The sequence below is a fragment of the Rhinolophus sinicus genome, linkage group LG15, assembly GCF_036562045.2.
Source record: "Rhinolophus sinicus isolate RSC01 linkage group LG15, ASM3656204v1, whole genome shotgun sequence".
Lineage (NCBI taxonomy): Eukaryota > Metazoa > Chordata > Mammalia > Chiroptera > Rhinolophidae > Rhinolophus > Rhinolophus sinicus.
In genome coordinates this window covers 3,854,960-3,874,325 of record NC_133764.1, presented here as the reverse complement: position 1 = coordinate 3,874,325, position 19,366 = coordinate 3,854,960, and the positions used below count along the sequence as shown (strand labels likewise).

Here is a 19,366-nt window from a genome sequence, read left to right as displayed (position 1 = left end):
TAGTAGAGTTGTGATTTCTGTGCTTTTTGGTACGTATGTTGTACTTCAATAAATGCTTTTGAATACATTTTTGCTGCTAGGACAAATAATGTAAATTATAATAAGACTTTGCAATCTTAATATTATTTCCATTTCATGAAAAGTGGTTACCTAAAGGACTCCAAACTTAAACATTTCAACTATGGAGCTTATATTTACAAACGTATATACTTTTGTAGATCCACACTATTTGATTTAACACATTTATGCTTATAGTCAGCTCAATCTGTAATCTTTTAGGTGAAAGTTGAGCTAGTTATCCACACATATCAATGAAACTGCTTTCACAGAAGAGTCTAATCCATAACAATTGATGGAGACTTCAGAAAAGTAATTTATTCTTCATTATCTATGTAAAACATTAGATTTCTTAGAAGCACAGGCCATCAAATTCTCACTTCAGGGTTTTCTTTCTTGTTTTCTATGATCTCATTATCAGAAAATAATTTTTATGTTCCAGTATTGCATAGAGAGAATAACTATGACTATCATGGTCACCATTGTGGCCATCAAGACAAGGCACATGATTCCCAGGATCCCAGCAATGACCCTTCCTGGATGTAATGGGAAATCTGTGTCAGCCAGAAAGTCATGGATCCTCTCCTGGGGCGGCCTGGTTACTGTCTGAAAAGAGACCTGCTCTGGGAACTGTGGGGCTGAGTAACGCCTCTGCAAAGCTGTCTCTATGTCTGATGCTTGAAGTCCACAGTCAGTAAATAGGGAGGATCACAAACAGGCTGGGACCCCAGGAGCACAAGCCAGGACCTCATACAGATGGACTGAAACCCTGAGTCCATTCTTGATGCCTCTGACCTTGGTGACTGAGATGTCCTGCCGAAGCCAGGATCCTTTGTCATGGAGTTAAACAGGCTATAACCCAGGAATCAGAGCAACTAAAGGAAAAACCCAGGGGAAGGCAAAGCAACTGCAGGTCCAGCTTCTGCTTCATGTCAGTGAGCTGAGTCAACAGATCAACAATGTGCATGAGTGTGTGCATGTGCTCGAGGTAAAAAATACAATTAATTCATTTTATTATCAGTTCTAGGTCTTAAAGTTAACTGAAGTCCTTTGGAAATTACGTATAAGCTAACTACAGAGCAACACAATTGTTGATAACAAAAAGTTTGTCACAAGTATAATTCAATGCAATTAATATATAATTTAGCCACAGGTCAAAAGTAAACATACAAAATCTCACGTGTGCAGGTTTATAAGACTGTTTCCCTTTTTGTTGGATATGAGACATTTCTTGGAGTTGTATGAAGTCACATACAAACAAACCAGTTTCTGACTTCTGTCATACATCAGAGAATAGGTTGAGCCCCCATCCTCTCCCCAACAGAGATCTGATCTGAGCAAATTTCTAAAGCAGAAAAAATCTTAGGGGACAAGAATAGCAAAACTTATAAATAATGCTATGAGTATCCCATTTTCTGGAAAAATCCTAGAAACATGAACTTCTTAAGCAGACAGCAAGACAACAAGAGGAGTCATCTGATATAGAGTCCAATTTCTTAGAAGATACCTCAAAGTAGGGGGTTCCAGTCAAGATGGCAGGATACGTAAATGCTGTGCTTGCCTCCTCCCTGACCACATTAAAATTACAACTAAATTATAGAACAATTAACCTGGGAAACCAACTGAAGTCTAGCTGAACAGAAGTCCTATAACTAAGGATATAAAGAAGAAGCCACATCAAGACTGGTAGGAGAGGCAAAGACAAGGAATGGGATGATCCCACAACCACATGTGACCATTAAAAATCAGGAGGGATATCTCAGCTGCAGAAGAGCGAGGGGGTCCCAATCCCAGACCAGGCTCCCCAGCTCAGGGTTCTAGTGCCAGGGAGAGAAGTCCCCATGACTTCTGGCTATAAAAACCAGTAGAGATTTTGGCTTAGTGAGACAGTAACAGCTGCAGTCTTAAGTTCTCCTCTTAAGAGGCCTGCACACGGACTTATTCCTGACTGGACTCACTCGCTCTGAGCTCAAGCACTGGGGCAGCAACTCAAAAGGCACCAGGAACTTACAGGGAGGAACTGAATTGTCTAGCATCAGGGTGGGGGCTGGAGGGGCAGCTTTCTCCCAGATGAAGGAGCTGAAGGAAGCCATTGTTTCTTTGTTGAGTCCTCCCCATCCCTGCATGCAGAAGCAGGCAGACACCGTATCTGCATCTCCATCAAACTGGCTATCACCTTTCATCTGCCCCACCCTGCTTATTCCCTGAGACCCCACCCCACTTAATTTTTGGGCACCCCCAAGCCGCTTCCAGTGGCTTTTCTGTATAAATGGCCTGCCTTGGCTCATGCTGTGGACTTTCCTAAAATCTCTGAAAGGTTCACAAAACCCAAACAAGCAGCATCTGCCTTTGGCATGTCGTGTACCTCTGGCTGAGTGGCCCTACGCCTGGTACTGGTGACAACCAGTCTTGATTCATGGCTTGGACTCTAAAGGCACCTCAAAGCACAGCGTGGGTGGTGGCCATCTTTGGATTGCTTTGTGGCTCATGCCAGGTTGCCCTGGGCAGGGCACAAACTGCAGCTCAACTTGGCCTGCAGCAGGTCCCCTCCCAGGAGGCCCCAGGGCTGGAAAGCCCAGTGGCCAGCTTCAGACTGGGTGGGAGCATCACCCAGCCATGTCCAAGGATGACACAGCCAAAGGGAAGACTGGGAAGGCACCAGAGCCCTGCTAATGCAAACCCTGCTCTGTAGGTCAGCCTTTGCACCACAGCTCCCCCACTGTAGTCACAGCCAGTCCTCACAACCAATAAGCCCGAGGGTCAATCTCTCCCATTGACATGCAAACAGCAACCAAGGCTCAACTACAACAGGAGGGCACACACAACCCACACAAGGAACACTTCTGGAGCACCTGGATAAGGTGATCAGGGAGACTTAGACATGGGGCCCCACATGAAACTTACTACATAAAGCCACCCTGCCAAGACTGGGAGACATAGCAGATCTACCTAACACATTGAATCAAACACAGAGAGACAGCCAAAGTGAGGAGACAAAAGAAAGAACAGGAGAAAACTCCAGAAAAAGAACTAAATGAAAGGGAGTCAAGCAATTTATCAGAGACAGAGTTCAAAACATGGGTTATATGGATGCTCAAGGAATTTAGTGAGAACTTCAGCAAAGAGACAGTGAGCAGTAAAAAGCACCTAGCAACCATAATAAAGAACGAGTTAGAAATACAGAATAAAATAACTGAAATAAAGACTACACTAGAGGGAATCAGCAGCAGATTAGATGAAGAAGAGGATCAAATCAGTGATATGGAAGACAAGGTAGCATAAAACATTCAGTCAGAACAGAAAAAAGAATTTTAAAAATGAGAATAGTTTAAGGGACTTTTGGGACAAAGTCAAGCATACCAGCAATCACATCATCGGGGTACCAGAAGGAGAAAATGAGCAAGGAACTGAGAACCTAGCCAAAGAAATAATGATGGAAAACTTCCCTAACCTGGCTAAGAAAATAGGCATACAAGTCCAGAGAGTGCTGAGTCCCACAACAGATGAACTCAAAAAGGCCCACACCAAGACATATCATAATGAAAATGCCAAAGGTTAAAGACAAAAACAGAATCTTAAAAACAGCAGGAGAAAAGCAGTTGGTTACCTACAAGGCATCTCCAATAAGACTGTCAATTGATTTCTCAACAGAAACTTTGCAGGCCAGAAGATTTGGCACAAAATATTCAGTGTGATGAAAAGCAAGGACCTATGATCAAGACTACTCTACCCAGCAAAGTTATCATTTAGAATCGAAGGAGAGATAAAGAACTATGCAGAGATTTCCAGTCAAGATTGCGGAGGAGGTAAATGTGGGTCTCACCTCCTCTCAGGACCACATCAATTACAATTAAACCACAGAACAACCATTATTGAGAATCACCTGAAGTCTAGTTGAACTAAAGCTCTACAACTACGGACATATAGAGAAAGCCACCTGGAGACTGGTAGGAGAGGCAGAGACACAAAACAGGCTTGCCCCACACCCGCATGTGGCAGGTGAGAATCAAAAGGCATATCTCATCCACAGAGGTCTCCCCTGAAAAGTGAAGGGTCACAGGCCTATACCAGGCTCCCCAGCCTGCAGCACTGGTACAGGGAAGAGGAGCCCCCACAATATCTGGCTGTGGAAATCAGCAGGGATTCTGTCCATCTGGGTGAGACAGAAGGCTACAGGAAACCCAAGCGTCCTCTTAAATGGCTGGTGCACAGACTCACTTGCTCCCAGGTACTCACCCTGGGCTTTGACAGAGGGACAGCAGCTTGGGAGGCACCAGAGACATACAGGGAGAGAATGAGTTGTGTGACTTCAGGGTGAGGGCTGAAGGGACAGCCACCATTGTCCCTGTGTTGGGCCCTTCTCCCATGCAGCCAGTGGGTGGGTGCCAACTTTCTTGTGTTGAGTGCTCCCCACACACAGTATAATCTGAATCTGCATTAGCCTGGTGCACACCACTGGCCCGCCCTGCTAACTCCCTGAGACCCTGCCTCACCCAATTCACATACCAGATGTTCTTTCAGCAGTTATCCTTATAGGCAGTGGCAGGCCTCAGGGTGCCCTAGGCTTGTTGATTAGCTGCCCTAGAACCAGTAGTGGTGGCAGCCAGCCTTGGTTCACAATGTGACCTCTCCCAGTGCCTCCAGGTTAAGCACAGGCAACCACCAACCATGGACAGCCTTAGAGCTCCTATCAGGTAGCCCCAAGCAGGTCACAGGCAGCAGCTGACTTTACCCTGCACAGGAACCCCTCCCCAGAGGCCCCAGAACCAGTACACATAGAGACTGACTTCAGAGCACCACTTGATTAGCCCCATATGTGGCATATCCAAAAGGCAGTCTCAGCAGACACCAAAGCCCACTGGGGCAAATCCCACTCCATGGGGTCAGCCTCCACACAGCAGCTTATATGCTGTGGTCATGGCCAATCCTCACACCGAGACAGCATGAGGGTCAATCACACACACTGATGTGCCAGCATCAATCAAGGCTCAACTACAAAAGGAGGGCACAAACACCCACACAAGGGACACACATATGCAATAACTAAGCATAGTGACAGGGGATCACTTCTTAAATTATAGAAATGTCTAACTACTATGCTGTACACTTGAAATTAATATAAAATACTAGTGAATCTCAACTGTGATTGAAAAATTAAAAAGGGAGTAAGGTGAAGGGGAACAAGGTTCAAATTTTCAGGTATAAAACAAATAAGTCATGGGGCTGTACTACACAGCATATGGAATAGTCAATAATATTGTGATAGTGTTGTATGGTGTCAGATGGTTGCTGGACTTATCATGGTGATCACTTCTTTAAGTGTATAAATGTTGAATAACTATTGTGTACTCTTGAAATTAACAGTATTGTATGGTAGTTATATTTTAATAAAGATCTTTTTAAAAATTTTTTTAAAAGAGCTTCGTAGACAAGAAAAAGTTAAACAAGTTCATCACCACCAAACCAGCATTACAAGAAATATCAAAGGGATTTCTTTAGGAAGAAAAAAAAGATAAAAAATATGAATAACAAAATGGCAATAGCTACATACGTATCACTAATTACTTTAAATGTAAATGGATTAAATACTCCAATCAAAAGACATAGGGTGGCTGAATGGATAAGAAAACAAGACCCATACATATGCTACCTACAAGAGATCCACTTCAATCCAACATCCATTTATGATTAAAAAAAAAAAACTCTTAGCAAAGTGGGAATAGAGGGATCATATCTCAACATAATAAAGGCCATATACAATAAACCCACAGCTAACATCATACTCAATGGGGAAAAGCTAAAACCATTCCTCTTAAGATCAGGAACAAGACAAAGATGCCCACGTTCACCACTTTTATTTAACATAGTGCTGGAAGTTCTAGCCACAGCAATCAGGCAAGAAAAAGAAATAAAAGGCATTCAAATTGGAAAGGAGGAAGTAAAATTGTCATTATATGCAGATGACATGATGCTATATTGAGAGAGAGACCCAAAGATCCCACCAAAAAACTATTAGAACTGATAATTGAATTTAGTAAAGTAGCAGGATACAAAATTAATATTCAGAAATTAGTTGTATTTATATACATCAATAACAAACTATCAGAAGGAGAAATTTTTTTAAAAATCTCATTTACAACTGCCTCAAAAACAATAAAACACTTAGGAATAAGTTTAACCAAGGAAGTAAAAGACGTATACTCAGAAAATTATAAGACATTGAAGAGAGAAATTAAAGAAGACACAAATAAATGGATACCTATACCATGCTCATGGATAGGAAGAATTAATATAGTTAAAATGTCCATATTACCTAAGGCAATATATAAATTCAATGCAATCCCTATCAAATTACCAACAACATTTTTCATAGAACTAGAACAAATAATCCTAAAATTTATATGGAACTATAAAAGACCCCAAATAGCCACGACAATCTTCAGCAATAAGAACAAAGTGGGAGGTATCATGCTGCCTGACATCAAATCATACTACAAGGCAATAGTAATCAAAACAGCATGGTATTGGTATAAAAACAGACACATAGATCAATGGAACAGAAGAGAGAGCCCAGAAATAAATCCATACCTATATAATCATTTAATCTATGACCATGGAAGCAAGAATTTACATTAGGGTAAAGACAGTCTATTTAATAAATGGTAAATAGACTGGGACAACTGGACAGATACATGAAAAAAAAAAAAAATGAAACCAGACCACCTTCTTATACCATATACAAGAATAAATTCAAAATGGATTAAAGACTTAAATTAAGACTCAAAACCATAAAACTCCTAGAAGAAAATATAGGAAGTAAATTCACAGACATTACCCTTAGTAATATTTACTTATATATGTCCTCAGGCAAGGGAAGCAAAAGGAAAAATAAACGTGGGACTACATCAAACTAAAAAGTTTTTTCACAGCAAAGGAAACCATCAATAAAACAAAAAGGCATCCTACCAAGTCAGAGAAGATATTTGCCAATAATACATCTGTCAAGTGGTTAATATCCAAAATTTATTTAAAAAGACTCATACAACTCAATACCAAAAAACCAAACAACCCTATTACAAAATGGGCAGAGGACATGAAGAGACGTTTCTCTAAAGAGGACATACAGATGGCCAACAGACATATGAAAAAACTGCTCAACGTCACTAATCATTAGAGAAATGCAAATAAAAACCACAGTGTGATACCACCTCACTTCTGTCAGAATGGCAATCATCAATAAGTCAACAAACAAGTGTTGATGAGGATGTGGAGAAGAGGGAACCCTCGTGCACTGTTAGTGGGATTGCAGGTTGGTGCAGCCACTATGGAAAACAGTATGGAAGTACCTCAAAAAATTGAAAATGGAACAACCATATGATCCAGCAATTCCACTCGTGGATATCTGTCCAAAGAAATCCACCACACTAGTTTGAAAAAATATATGCACCCCTATGTTTATTGCAGTGCTATTCACAATAGCCAAGATTTGGAAACAACCAAAATGCCCATCGATAGACAATTGGATAAAGAAACTGTGGTACATTTATACAATGGAATATTACTTAGCCATAAAAAAGAATGAAATCTAACCATTTGCAACATGGATGGACCTTGAAAATATTATGCTAAGTGAAATACTCAGACTGAGAAGACAAATACCATGTGGAATCTAAAGAACAGAATAAATGAGCAAACAAAACAGAAATAGACTCAGAGATATAGGAAAAAAAAGCTGTTGGTTGCTAGATGGGATGGGGAGGGGATGGGAGAAGGTGAAGGGATTAGAAAGTGCAAATTAGTAGTCACAATATAGTCATGAGGATATGAAATACAGTATGGGAAGTATAATCAATAATGTAAAGATTACGTAAGGTGCCAGACGGGCACTGGACTTTTCAAGGGGATCACTTCATAGGCTGTGTAGATGCCTGACCACTGTGCTGTACAATTGAAGCTGAAGTAGAATAATATTGTATGTCAGAAGGGTAGTTGGAGAGGGAGGTTATACTTTGTGAGTGGTGTAAATGTCTAACTTATATGTTGAGAGAGAGGTCCACTTCAGATTGAAAGACACGCAGAGACTGTAAGTAAAGGGACGAAAAAAGATATTTCATGAAAATGGGAACAAACACACAAACAAAAAGCTGGAGTAGCCATATTTATACCAGACAAAGTAGACTTTAAAACAAAGACTATAACAAGAGGCAAAGAGGGACCTAGTAATCCCACTTCTGGGTATTTATTTGAACAAACCCAAAATGCTACTTTGTAGGGACATGTGCATCCATATATTCATTGCAGCATTATTTACATAAGCCAAGTTATGAAGGCAACCTGGGTGTGCCTGAATGGATGAATGGATAAAGAAGAGGTGGTACATATGTACGATGGAATACTACTCAGCCGTAAAAAAGAATGAAATCTTGCCATCTGCAACAACATGGTTGGACTTAGAGGGTATTGTGATGAGTGTAGTAGTAAGTCAGACAATGAAAGACAAATTTCATGGGATTTCACTTATAAGTGGAATCTAAAGCGCAAAATAAACACATGAAACAGAAACAAACTCATGGATACAGAAAACATATTGATGGTTGCCAGATGGGAGGGGCAGTTGGGCATAAGGATTAAGATGTACAAATTGGTTGTTACACAGAGGGGATGTAGTGTATAGCACAAGGAATATAATTAATAATATTGTAATAACAGATGGGCACTAGATCTATCAGAGTATTAAATGGGATGGAGGTTGGGGGCAGGGTGAAAAATGTGAGGGGATTGAGAAATACAAATTGGTAGTTACAAAATAGTCATGGGGATGTAAAGTATAGGGAATATAATCAATAATATGGTAATAACCATGTATAGTGCCAGATGGGTACTAGTCAGGGGAATCACTTCTTGATCATTTATATAATTTATATATAAATGTCTAATCACTATGCTGTACACCTGAAATTAATATAAAATAATATTGAATGCAACTCTAATTGAAAAATTTTAAAGGAGGGAAAAAATAAAGAAGAATAAAAGGTTCAAATTTCCAGATAGAAAACAATTCCTGGGATGTAATATATAGCATAGAACTATAGTCAATAATGTGATTGTGTGGTACAGTTGGGAGACTGGGTAAAAAAGGGGGAAGGGATTAAGATGTGCAAATTGCCAGTTATAAAAACAATCATGGGGATGTAAAGTACAGCATAGGGAATATAGTCAATAATATTATAATAACTATTTACGGTGTCAGATGGGTACTATACTTATTAGGGTGATCACTTTGTAAGTTATATAAATGTCTAATCACTACTTGTGTTGTACACCTGAAACTAATATAATATTGTATATCAACTGTAATTGAAAATTTAAAAATTACTTAATAAATATTATTTCTGAGTTAATTCTTTAAATTTGTTTATTATCCTGTTGAATGTTTTGCTTCATTCTAGTTTTTCACTAATGGATAGCATGGATTCATTAAATATTAATAGATAGCTTTGTGCATATACATCTTACTATGTTTTGGTCATTTTCATCCATTGTTTTCTGAAGATAGGGACTCAGGAATAAAAATACCTGTTAAACATGTGATTTTTATGACATATTTAAACCTATCTTTCAAAATAGTTGCAGCACCTTACACTGCCACTATAAGTATATGAAGATACTATTTCCACTAAACTCTCAACCTACCAGAATGTCAGCTCCTCTCTTTTTAGTGTAACATAGAAAATTCGATTGAAGGTCACCGAGAGTAGGTTTGAAGGACACTAGGTAACTGCATTGATGTCCCAGGTTTTTGTTTTTGTTGTCAATCGTTGAACACCCACCTTCTTAAATGGCTTATATATAAGTAGATAATGTTAAAGAGGAAGTATTGAATGAGGACAGCAGAGCCTTCTTTCCTGATGAAATTTGGGGCAGGGAAGTTATTTTATTTGGGAGGAAGAAAAAGTAAAAGCAGCTTCCTGAGAGGAACAACTTCTGGAGAAACTATATTAAAGCCAGTTTTTCAGATGTTTCAGTATTTGATGTAACCCCTTTCCCAAGAGTACTTAAGTAAACATATAAAATGATCATCCATGTTTTGGGGATATATTTAGTTGTTTGTGTTAACCTAAAAATAAAAAGCCAAAATGATAGGCAACAAGTGTTCATTTGGGATCAAAAAAGAATTGCCATCTGGGGGGCATAGATTCAGGCAGAAACCCAAATTATGTTCCACCTATGGGGTGAAGGCAAGGGGTTTATGAGAAAAGGGAAATAATTACATGAATGAAAGAAAGGAAATTTATATTGATGCTAACAAGGCAGTTTACTCCTTAACTATACATGATTTGTTACTGATTCTAAAGAATGTCCATAATCATCAGCCTTGTGGTCAGGATTTCTGTTGCCATTGTAATCAGAAAGCACTTGACTACACACTGCATACTAAGGATTTATATATTTATATATATATGTGTGTGTGTGTGTATGTGCATATATATATGTATATGTGTATATATATGTATATATATTGGCTAGATCATATATTTTAACGCATGCTGCTTCTTGTTTTTTCACTTTTGGCTTCTCTTACAGTTTTCCTGCTTTACATTATTGAATATTATCATCAAATAGTTTTGGTTCATCGCCAGGGAGAATTTTAGCACAATTTATATAAGCAATGTATTTTCTTGTTCCCATGTATCTTTAAATTACAGTACAAAGGCAGAGACATTACAGGAAGAATTTTTGCTGCATTGCTATTGATAAAACTCATAACCTGGGTTGACAGTCACTTTCTTTCAGCACTTGAAAAATGTTGTCCCACCTCCTGGCTTCCATGGTTTCTGATGAGAAATCCACTATCATTTGAATTGTTTTTCTTTTACTGGTTTGGTCTCCTTTCTCTCTTCCTGCTTCCAGGATTCTTCATCTTTAGTTCTCAGGAGTTTGATTATCTGCTTAAACTGGATTTCTTGGCATTTTCTTTGCTTCTTCAATCTGCAGATTTATATCTTTTGCCAAACTTAGAAACACTTTGAGAATTATCTTATGATACTCTTGATTTTTATTTAAATTTTATGTTTTAGCAGGCCTTCTCTGACACCATTCTGATGAGAGAAGGAAGGTCACCACCACCTGGTTATTGTTTGGTGGGGACAGAGTCCAGGTTACTCAGCCTTTATTGACAGCTCTGGGGAGGACAATTTCTTGTTACTCCTGGGCAGGGGTAGAATTTCAGCTCCCCACTAGACCACCACCACTGACAATACTTTGTCAGGAAGGGAGAGGCATTCTATTGCTTCTTCCAAATGGCTGCCACTGACATTGTGTGTGGGGAGGCTTAATACTACCAGATGTGAATGAAAGTCCCAGCTCCCTACACAGCCTTCTCTGACACCACCCCTGTAGGGACAGAGGGGCACCTCATTATACTCAGATAAGGGCAGAAGTCTACATTCCTTACTCAGCCTTTGCTGATGGGAATGAAGTGGGACCAGTTTTGTCTGTAGTGTTTGGCTAAAGTAGTTATTTTCTTTAAATTTTTCTGTTGTACTAGGCTGCCTTTTTCTTGGTCCTTTGGCTGGAGAGGGCAGGCTTTTCTTGAGGCTTTTAAAAACTCTGCACTGATTAACATTTTTTTAGGTTGCCAGCTTCTCCAGCACCCAGGCCAGGGTATTATGAGGACAAAGAAACCCAAGGCGACTCACCAGGCGACTCACCACTATATCTTTCCTCAAGTTGCAAGGTCCCTACCTGGACTGCCTTCTGTCCGATTTTAAGTCTTCTTACACTTGTTTTATATATAACATTGAGGGGTTTAGCTGTACTTAGTGGCAAGCATAGGGAAAATTGTGTTTACTCCATCTTATCCTGCTACAAGGTCACCTTCATTTATAAAAATATTTTGAATGGTATAAATTTCTGGTCTAATAGGCTGTTTTTTTTTCTTTCAGTACTTTAAAAGTGTTGCTCCATTGTCTTCTGGCTTACTTTTTTTATTTTCTGTAAGAAGTAATTCTCTTTGTTCCCCAGTACATACATTTTCTTAGATCCTCTGTTTTTTAAGATTGTTCTTTATTGCTGATTTGTATCAGTTGATTATGATGTCCCTTGGTGTGGTTTTCTTCATGTCTTTTCATTTCATTGGATCTGTGGGTTTAGAAGTTTCATCAAATTTTGAAAATATTTAGTCATTATTTCTTCAAGTGTTTTTCTACTCCCTCACTCTCTCCTCTCCTTCTGGAATTCTAATTATGCATAGTTAGGTTACTTACTATTGTTCCATAACTCACTGGTGCTCCGTTCATCTCCATCTTTTTTCTTCCTGTTTTATTTTGGACAGTTTCTCGTTGTACGAGTATGTCTCTGACTTCACTAATCTTTTCTTTTTCAGTGTCTAATCTGCTCTTCTTAATCCAATCCAATCCAATCCAGTATATTTTTCATTTCAGATATTGTATTTGTTATCTCCAGGAGTTTGATTTTCCACTTGCATTTCCCCTCTGATAGTTCGTAGGTCACTGGGTTATGCCCAAAGTTATCCATTGGCTCTTTGACATCTCAAGAGCCCAGTTTTGCCCTGTGTTCAGTTTCACTGAGCTTTATATTTCCCTGCAGATCCCCATCTGGAGGGGACTGAGCCTGTATGGGCCTCATACACGATCAAAGCAGCAGACAATCCAAGGCACACAGAATAGGAATGGGTTAGAGAGGAAACAGTCTCATTGGGTGTTTTTTTTTTGTTTTTGTGTGTCTGTGTGTGTGTGTTTTTAATTTATTGGGGTGACAATTGTTAGTAAAATTACATAGATTTCAGGTGTACAATTCTGTATTACATCATCTGTAAATCCTATTGTGTGTTCACCACCCAGAATCAGTTCTCTTTCCATCACCATATATCTGATCCCCCTTACCCTCATCTCCCACCCCCACCCCCCTTACCCTCGAGTAACCACTAAACTATTGTCTGTGTCTATGATATTTTGTTTCTCATTTGTTTGTCTTTTTCTTTTGTTGTTTTTGGTTTATATACCACATATCAGTGAAATCACATGGTTCTCTGCTTTTTCTGTCTGACTTACTTCGCTCAGCATTACACTCTCAAGATCCATCCATGTTGTCACAAATGTTCCCATATCATCTTTTCTTACCACTGAATAGTATTCCATTGTGTATATATACCACAACTTCTTTATCCATTCATCTATCGAAGGACGTTTTGGTTGTTTCCATGTCTTGGCCACCGTAAAGAAAGCTGCAATGAACATTGGAGCACACGTGACTTTATGTATAAATGTTAACAGTCTCATTGTTGGGGTAGCTGCCCTAGAGCCCTTGAGGAATCTATCAGACTGACGTGGATAATATGGCCGTTGAGCATGAAAGCCATGGAATTGAGGCAAAAGAAAACATGCTTTAAAAATAATAATCATATAAGAATTATATAATATTAATAAACATTATTAATATATAATCGATGTTATTCATATATTATATTGTGATATAGTCACATTTATTAATTGTATCATATAATACATTAATTACATTGTATATTAGTGTTATTTGAATAAGCCAAGAAAGCAAGCTCTGGTTCAAAACCCCAGGAACTATATAATAAAGGCATTTTTTCAGTGAAGAACTTGAATGAAAGACATGCAAAGGCGTGAACACACACCTACCCACTGTGCGGCGGGCATCTGGGGTTTTAACTAAGTTACAGGAGGCCTACCTCTCGATGGCTTTATTTCTTTAGTTAAAGGGAAATATTCCGAGGCAAGGATTGTGTCATTCTTCTTTGTGACGCTAGTGCCTAGTGTTAGTGCTTTACACACAGTTGTAGTCTTTCAATACAAGTTTATTCAATTTGAATTTTCAGGTCATCCAAACTGTCGACAAACACAGCCAATTCCCTCACAAACGCAGACAAAGAGAAGAAAAAGAAAAGGCTCCCGCGCGGAGGACTCTGGGCACTGTAGTTCCCACGCCCCGGTTGCGCACGCGTGCAGGCGTGCTGGCCGCTGGCCCAGCCGAGCCGGCGCCATTGCTGGAAGCGTTCCCGCCCTGCTCTGCGAGTGCCCTCAGTTGTCCTCAGCTGGGCCGCCAGGTACTCATCCCCGGCGCCAGGTCTCGTTTTCCCGCCGCCCCTCCCTCGGCGCTTGGCTCCCCGCGGCGGCCGGGGCGTGGCCGGTCCCTCCAGTTCCGCGGTCCCTGAGCTGACCCGCCCACCCCGAGAGGCGATTGGGGCTGGGTCTCCAGCCCCGTCTTCTACGCAGTCGCCCCCAGGCCGGCCTCGGGAGGCGGTCGGCACCCGACGTGGCAGCCTCGCCGCGCTGGGGTTCGGGAGCGTCGGGCACGGGGCCTGGGCTGGGGGAGCGACCGGCCCTGCCCCTTCTTCCCGGTCCCGCGTCTTTGATGGAGGGAGGAGGGGACCCCCCCCCAAGTTGGCAGAGAAGGGCAGTTAGGGAAAGAGAAAGGCACAGTCTCCATCCTGACTTCTGAACCGGCCATCTGGTAACTTGACAGGTGGACGTTCTCCTGTCTTTGGGTAACCCAGGCGGCTTTTCCTTGCCGGCTCATTTGACCGCATTTCAGATGATCACTGTTAGATCACTCATCTCTCCCTGACATGACAATGGTATCATTGCTTTGGTTGGGAAATGCTTGTCTGGTCCATGGCACTGAAGTTCTCAGGAAGAACATGGTTTAGGAACCACCGCAAGTGAAGTTTCTCCTTAATTCTTCTGCAGTGCTTGGGAGAACAGGGCTTGGGTGGACAGGGCTTGGGTAAAGTCACATCACCCAGAAAAAATACCTAAGAAATTATGACTGGGGAAATAATGGCCTAGGTATCCTCTGCATAATGTCAAATTTGCAAATGCCTCATTTGCTAATAACAGATTCATTGTACTTCAGTGACTTCCCTATAATCACATTTCTACAGTAGCCAAACCAACATTAGAAGCTGGGGGCTGTGGACAGCCACTCTGGAATTTTATTCCTGTAGGAAACTACTATGTATATATAGATACTTATTGTCGGTTTGGAAAGTATGGAAAAGTAGAAAAAGGGTAAACATCATAGGCCCAGTTCTCAGAGGTCTGGATAGTTTGGCCCTACTCACTTGCAGTCTTTTTCTCTGCATTATTTTACACAATTGAGATCAAACTGAATATACTAAATTTTAAATCGCGTTGTTTATTCTGATTATAACATTTTTTTTAAATGTTTAATTTAAAGTTTGGTTGTTAAACATATTTGTCTAGCATTATCTACATGGCATATTACCAAGGAGGAATTTATTAATCTTTACAAATTTAAAAAGAAAAGGTGACTCAGATCATTCTTAATAAGTTTTAAAGATGCAGAAAGCCATTACTGTATTCCTTGGAATTGAAAAAGTCTTAAATCACTCTGCAGGTCTGCTTTTCTGTTTTGGATAAAAAGGTTTTTTTTTATTATTTCTTATAGCCAGGCCTTTTCTTTCCAACCTTATAAAAATGGACTTCTTAATGTCGGAGGTCAGTGTTTGGGTTTGGGAGGGGTCAGATTTCAAACTCCCTGAAATAATGTGCAGCATCATATATGCATGTGCATTATTCTGTGGACAAGGTCAGATTCTCAGACGGATCCCCCAAAAGTTAAGATCCATTGGTGTTGATATATAGTCATTGTTAATATTTGTTAGAACAGTTTCAGTTATTGTTTTAAATTGTATTTAAACTTGGCACAAGTATTGTTTCTGCACTGTGAGATGAAGAGTAGTTCAAGAAGTACCAAGTGTGAAGCAGAAATTCAGCTGAAGGAACTAATGCAGGACCACTGCTTTGCCTGGGCTCTAGAATCCTCTTGGTAAAAATATTTCAGTAGGATTTTCAAGTGTGTAAAGAAGGGTCTTTTTTTTAATGGTTTATTGCTTATCATTTGATAAACATTGTATTTTCCATAGAAGTTAATTAGGAAAACTCCCAATACTCTGTCACCCCTCAATACACATGAACTCAGGTAAACACCTGTATACTGAAAGTAAGTTTTTGGGTTTTTTGTTCGTTTGTTTTTATTGGGGAATATTGGGGAACAGTGTGTTTTTTCAGGATCCATCAGCTCCAAGTCAAGTCATTGTTTTCAACCTAGTTGTGGAGGACGCAGCTCACTGGCCCATGTGGGAATCGAACCAGAGACCTTGGTGTTATGAGCACTGTGCTCTAACCAACTGAGCCAACCTGCCGCCCCAAGAAGGGTCTTTAATTTGGGGTTCAGGAGTTATCTTAAAACTATTTCTCAAGGTACTTGTTGAAAATGTAGATTTCTGTGCTTCACACCTAGAGGCCCTGATTTAAGTCTTGGATGGAGCCACATAATTTCCTTTTTAAGAAGCTTGCCTTGTGAGCGCTTTTGCATCCTCAGATTTGAGGCCCTTCTACAGTAGTACCTCGGTTTTCGAACTTCTCTGTTGACGAACATTTGTTTACGAACACTGTAAACCCAGAAGTAAATGCTTCAGTTTTCGAAAACGCCTCAGAAGTCAAACATGTCACGCGGTTTCCGCTGAGTGCGAGATACATGAGGCCTGTCTGTCGGCTCTTTTCGAACGTTTCAGAACTCGAACGGTCTTCCGGAAAAGATTACGTTCGAAAACCAAGGTACCACTGTAATTATATGTATGAGTTTTCTGGGAGAAGAGCCATAATTTTCATAAGCTCTGCAAAGGAATCCATGGTCTGTAAAAAGGTAGAGAAACACTGGTATAAAGGAAAACCTCTTTTATTAATAACCTTGAACCTTCAATATAAGGAATCCTCTCAGATTATTTTCTTTATCCAAGCCTTATCTCCACACTGCGCTGTGTTTTTTCTTCCCTAAACTTATTATTTCTCTTACACCAAAATCTTTTCATTGTGTCTAGTGAAACCCCCCTAGTGTCATGGAATAAACTACATTGTTAAGATATTCACATTTTTTCTTGATTTAACTAAACCCTGCTTACCTGATACCTTTAATTTATTCTTTCATGACCACTCACTCTTAGTTAGGAAATTAATTTTGCAGCTTTAGCAGAGTCCCAAGTGGTTTGAACAAGAAAGACAATTTCTCGCTCATATAAATAAGTCTGAGTCGGTAGGTGGCTGGCAGTGATGAGGGTAGGTAGGGGTAGACAACTCTGGTCCATTAGGTCATCTGGAAACCCAGGTTCTATCCATCTTTTTGCTCCACCAGCCTCGAGGGTGTCTTATCCTCCTTGTGACGGAAGCTGGTTCCCTCTCATATTGTGCATTTCAGGACTTTGCAATGGGAGAGAGGGAACAGTAAGGCAAACAGCTTCCTTTTAGAGATGTGACCTGGAAGTTGCATACCATCTCTTTTATTCAGATCCCATTTGTTGCAGTTTAGGGACATGGGCACACCCGCCTGCAAAGAGGTTGAGAAATGTCTAGCTGGGTGGCTTTGTGATCAGCCTCTGTCAAATAGAAAGGGACACTGGATGTTGGAAGGCAATTAGCAGTCTGCTATATTGGCCTACTTAAGTTTTCTGCTGTTTGATTCAGTTTTAGAAAATTTTTAAACAATTATCCTTTGGGAAATTTTATTTTTATTGGCATACAGCTTTAAGACGTTTTATCTGTTATAGGCCCTTTCTTATTTCTATTTTTGGTTAATTGGTATTTTCTCTTTTTTGACTGACCTGTGACTTGTATATTTCATTATTTAGAGAATCAGCTCCTGCCTTTCACAGCTGTTTTTATTTGTTTTCTTATTCATTAGTTTCTTTGTTATTTCTTCCTTAGGGCTTGCTTGTTAATTATTTTTCTTCTTTATTTGAATGTTTAATATCTTTATTCTTTTTAAATATTTTACTTGAAAGTATTAAGGGTATAAATTTAATCTCTTTAAAGCTTTGGCTGAAACCCATGCATTTTTAATCTGTAATACTCTTATTTTCTAATTCATTGGCAATTATATTTTAACGTTCTCTCTGCCTTAATAGCTACTTAGGAGGGTTTATTTTTTTTCCCTCCCTTCACACTTCCATTTACATTTGTAATTCTACTGCATCATGATTAGAGAATGTAGTGTATTCAATTTCTTCTTTTTGATTGAGATTTTCTTTGGTCAGTGGTCTTTGTGGCATATGATTACTTTTAGCAAATGCTCCATGAATGCTTGAAAATAACTTTCTTTTTTTTTTCAGTAATCAAAACAAAGGTGTAATTTTCCAAATCACTTTTAGTTAAACAGAATTCTAACTTTTTAAAAGTCTAAATCTACGTGAAACTCAAAGCAATCTAACAATTTTACTACCTGAGATCGAAACTAGCTTTTTTCCTATCTAAAACATAATTCTTGCTTTGAGGTAAATCTGAATAGGGGCATTGTTACTCCTCACCCTTCTTCCACATAATCAGATTAGAAGACTGTGGAACCAAAATTTCAAACTCTGAAAAGGCAATGACTTTGAAGGAAAAGCTAGGCAAGTGAATACATGGTGAAGAAGTACAGCAGTACTTTAGCTATCAGTGAGTTTCTCTGCTCTGCCATTGGCTTGTCAATACAATCTTTGTTGGTGTCTGCCTTTTCTGTGATCCTCTCTATTTTTCGATTTTAAGCCTCAATTCCATTGCCCATGTCCAGGGCCGTATTTTTCAGATTTCCTAGGATATTTCCTACTTGAATCAGGTTCTCTTCCATTTCATCTTCCCTGGCATCATTAATTGTACAATTAATGCATCCACTGCTGGCTGCTCCTGTGGTTGCTTGCTGAGGCAGACCATTTGTCACTCGGTCTGGCTGCTTAGATACTACATTGCTAGAAGAGTTGTCTCCACCATCTCCCCATTGCCTTATAGGCCTTACCAGCCTCAAAGTTCTTTGTCCTATTACATGGGCAGACACAAAGGCCACAGCACTTGTTGAGTTCTGTTAAAGTCTTCTCTGTCTCTTTCGTGTCTTTATTTATTTAGTCCATGCCTTCTTCTATGCAGTTTAGTTGTTCCCCTTGTTCATCCAGCGTAGTAAATAGTCTTGATTCCTGCATCCTGAGACTCAATGGCTAAACCCAAGGTTCTTCTTGTGCTTTGTAGAGACTCATCAGTAGCCTGGTGAGCTCTCAACTGAATTTCTTCTGGTGATAGATTATCCATGGTGAATTAGAACTCTTGATAGGCACAGAAGCTGAAATGTGGATGTTCAAGCAGTTCCGGCCACCCCTCTCCGGCCGCTGCAGCTCGGACACCACGAGACCAGTCTAGGAACAGTGTCCTTGAAAATAACTTTCAATAAAGTTAAGTTTTAGTACACGCATATCTATTTAAATCATGTGTCT

The 19,366-nt window shown here is 39.8% G+C and overlaps 1 protein-coding gene and 1 pseudogene across 5 annotated transcripts in view; one reads left to right on the top strand and one right to left on the bottom strand.

Annotated features, from left to right (window-relative positions):
- The window catches only part of LOC109461292 (zinc finger protein 287), a 117,657-nt gene that overhangs the window by 27,100 nt on the left and 71,191 nt on the right, over positions 1-19,366 (top strand). For 2 of the 5 annotated variants that reach the window (XM_074320334.1, XM_019757403.2), the window contains exon 1: positions 14,042-14,152. The exons of 1 other annotated variant lie outside the window; for it this stretch is intronic. The gene's annotated coding sequence lies outside the window, so the exon portion shown is untranslated. Of the gene's footprint in view, positions 1-14,041; positions 14,153-19,366 lie in introns of those variants that run through there. 2 more of the 5 variants (XM_074320335.1, XM_074320336.1) reach the window with 1 other exon arrangement.
- On the bottom strand, positions 18,393-19,184 carry LOC109461293 (synaptosomal-associated protein 23; annotated as a pseudogene).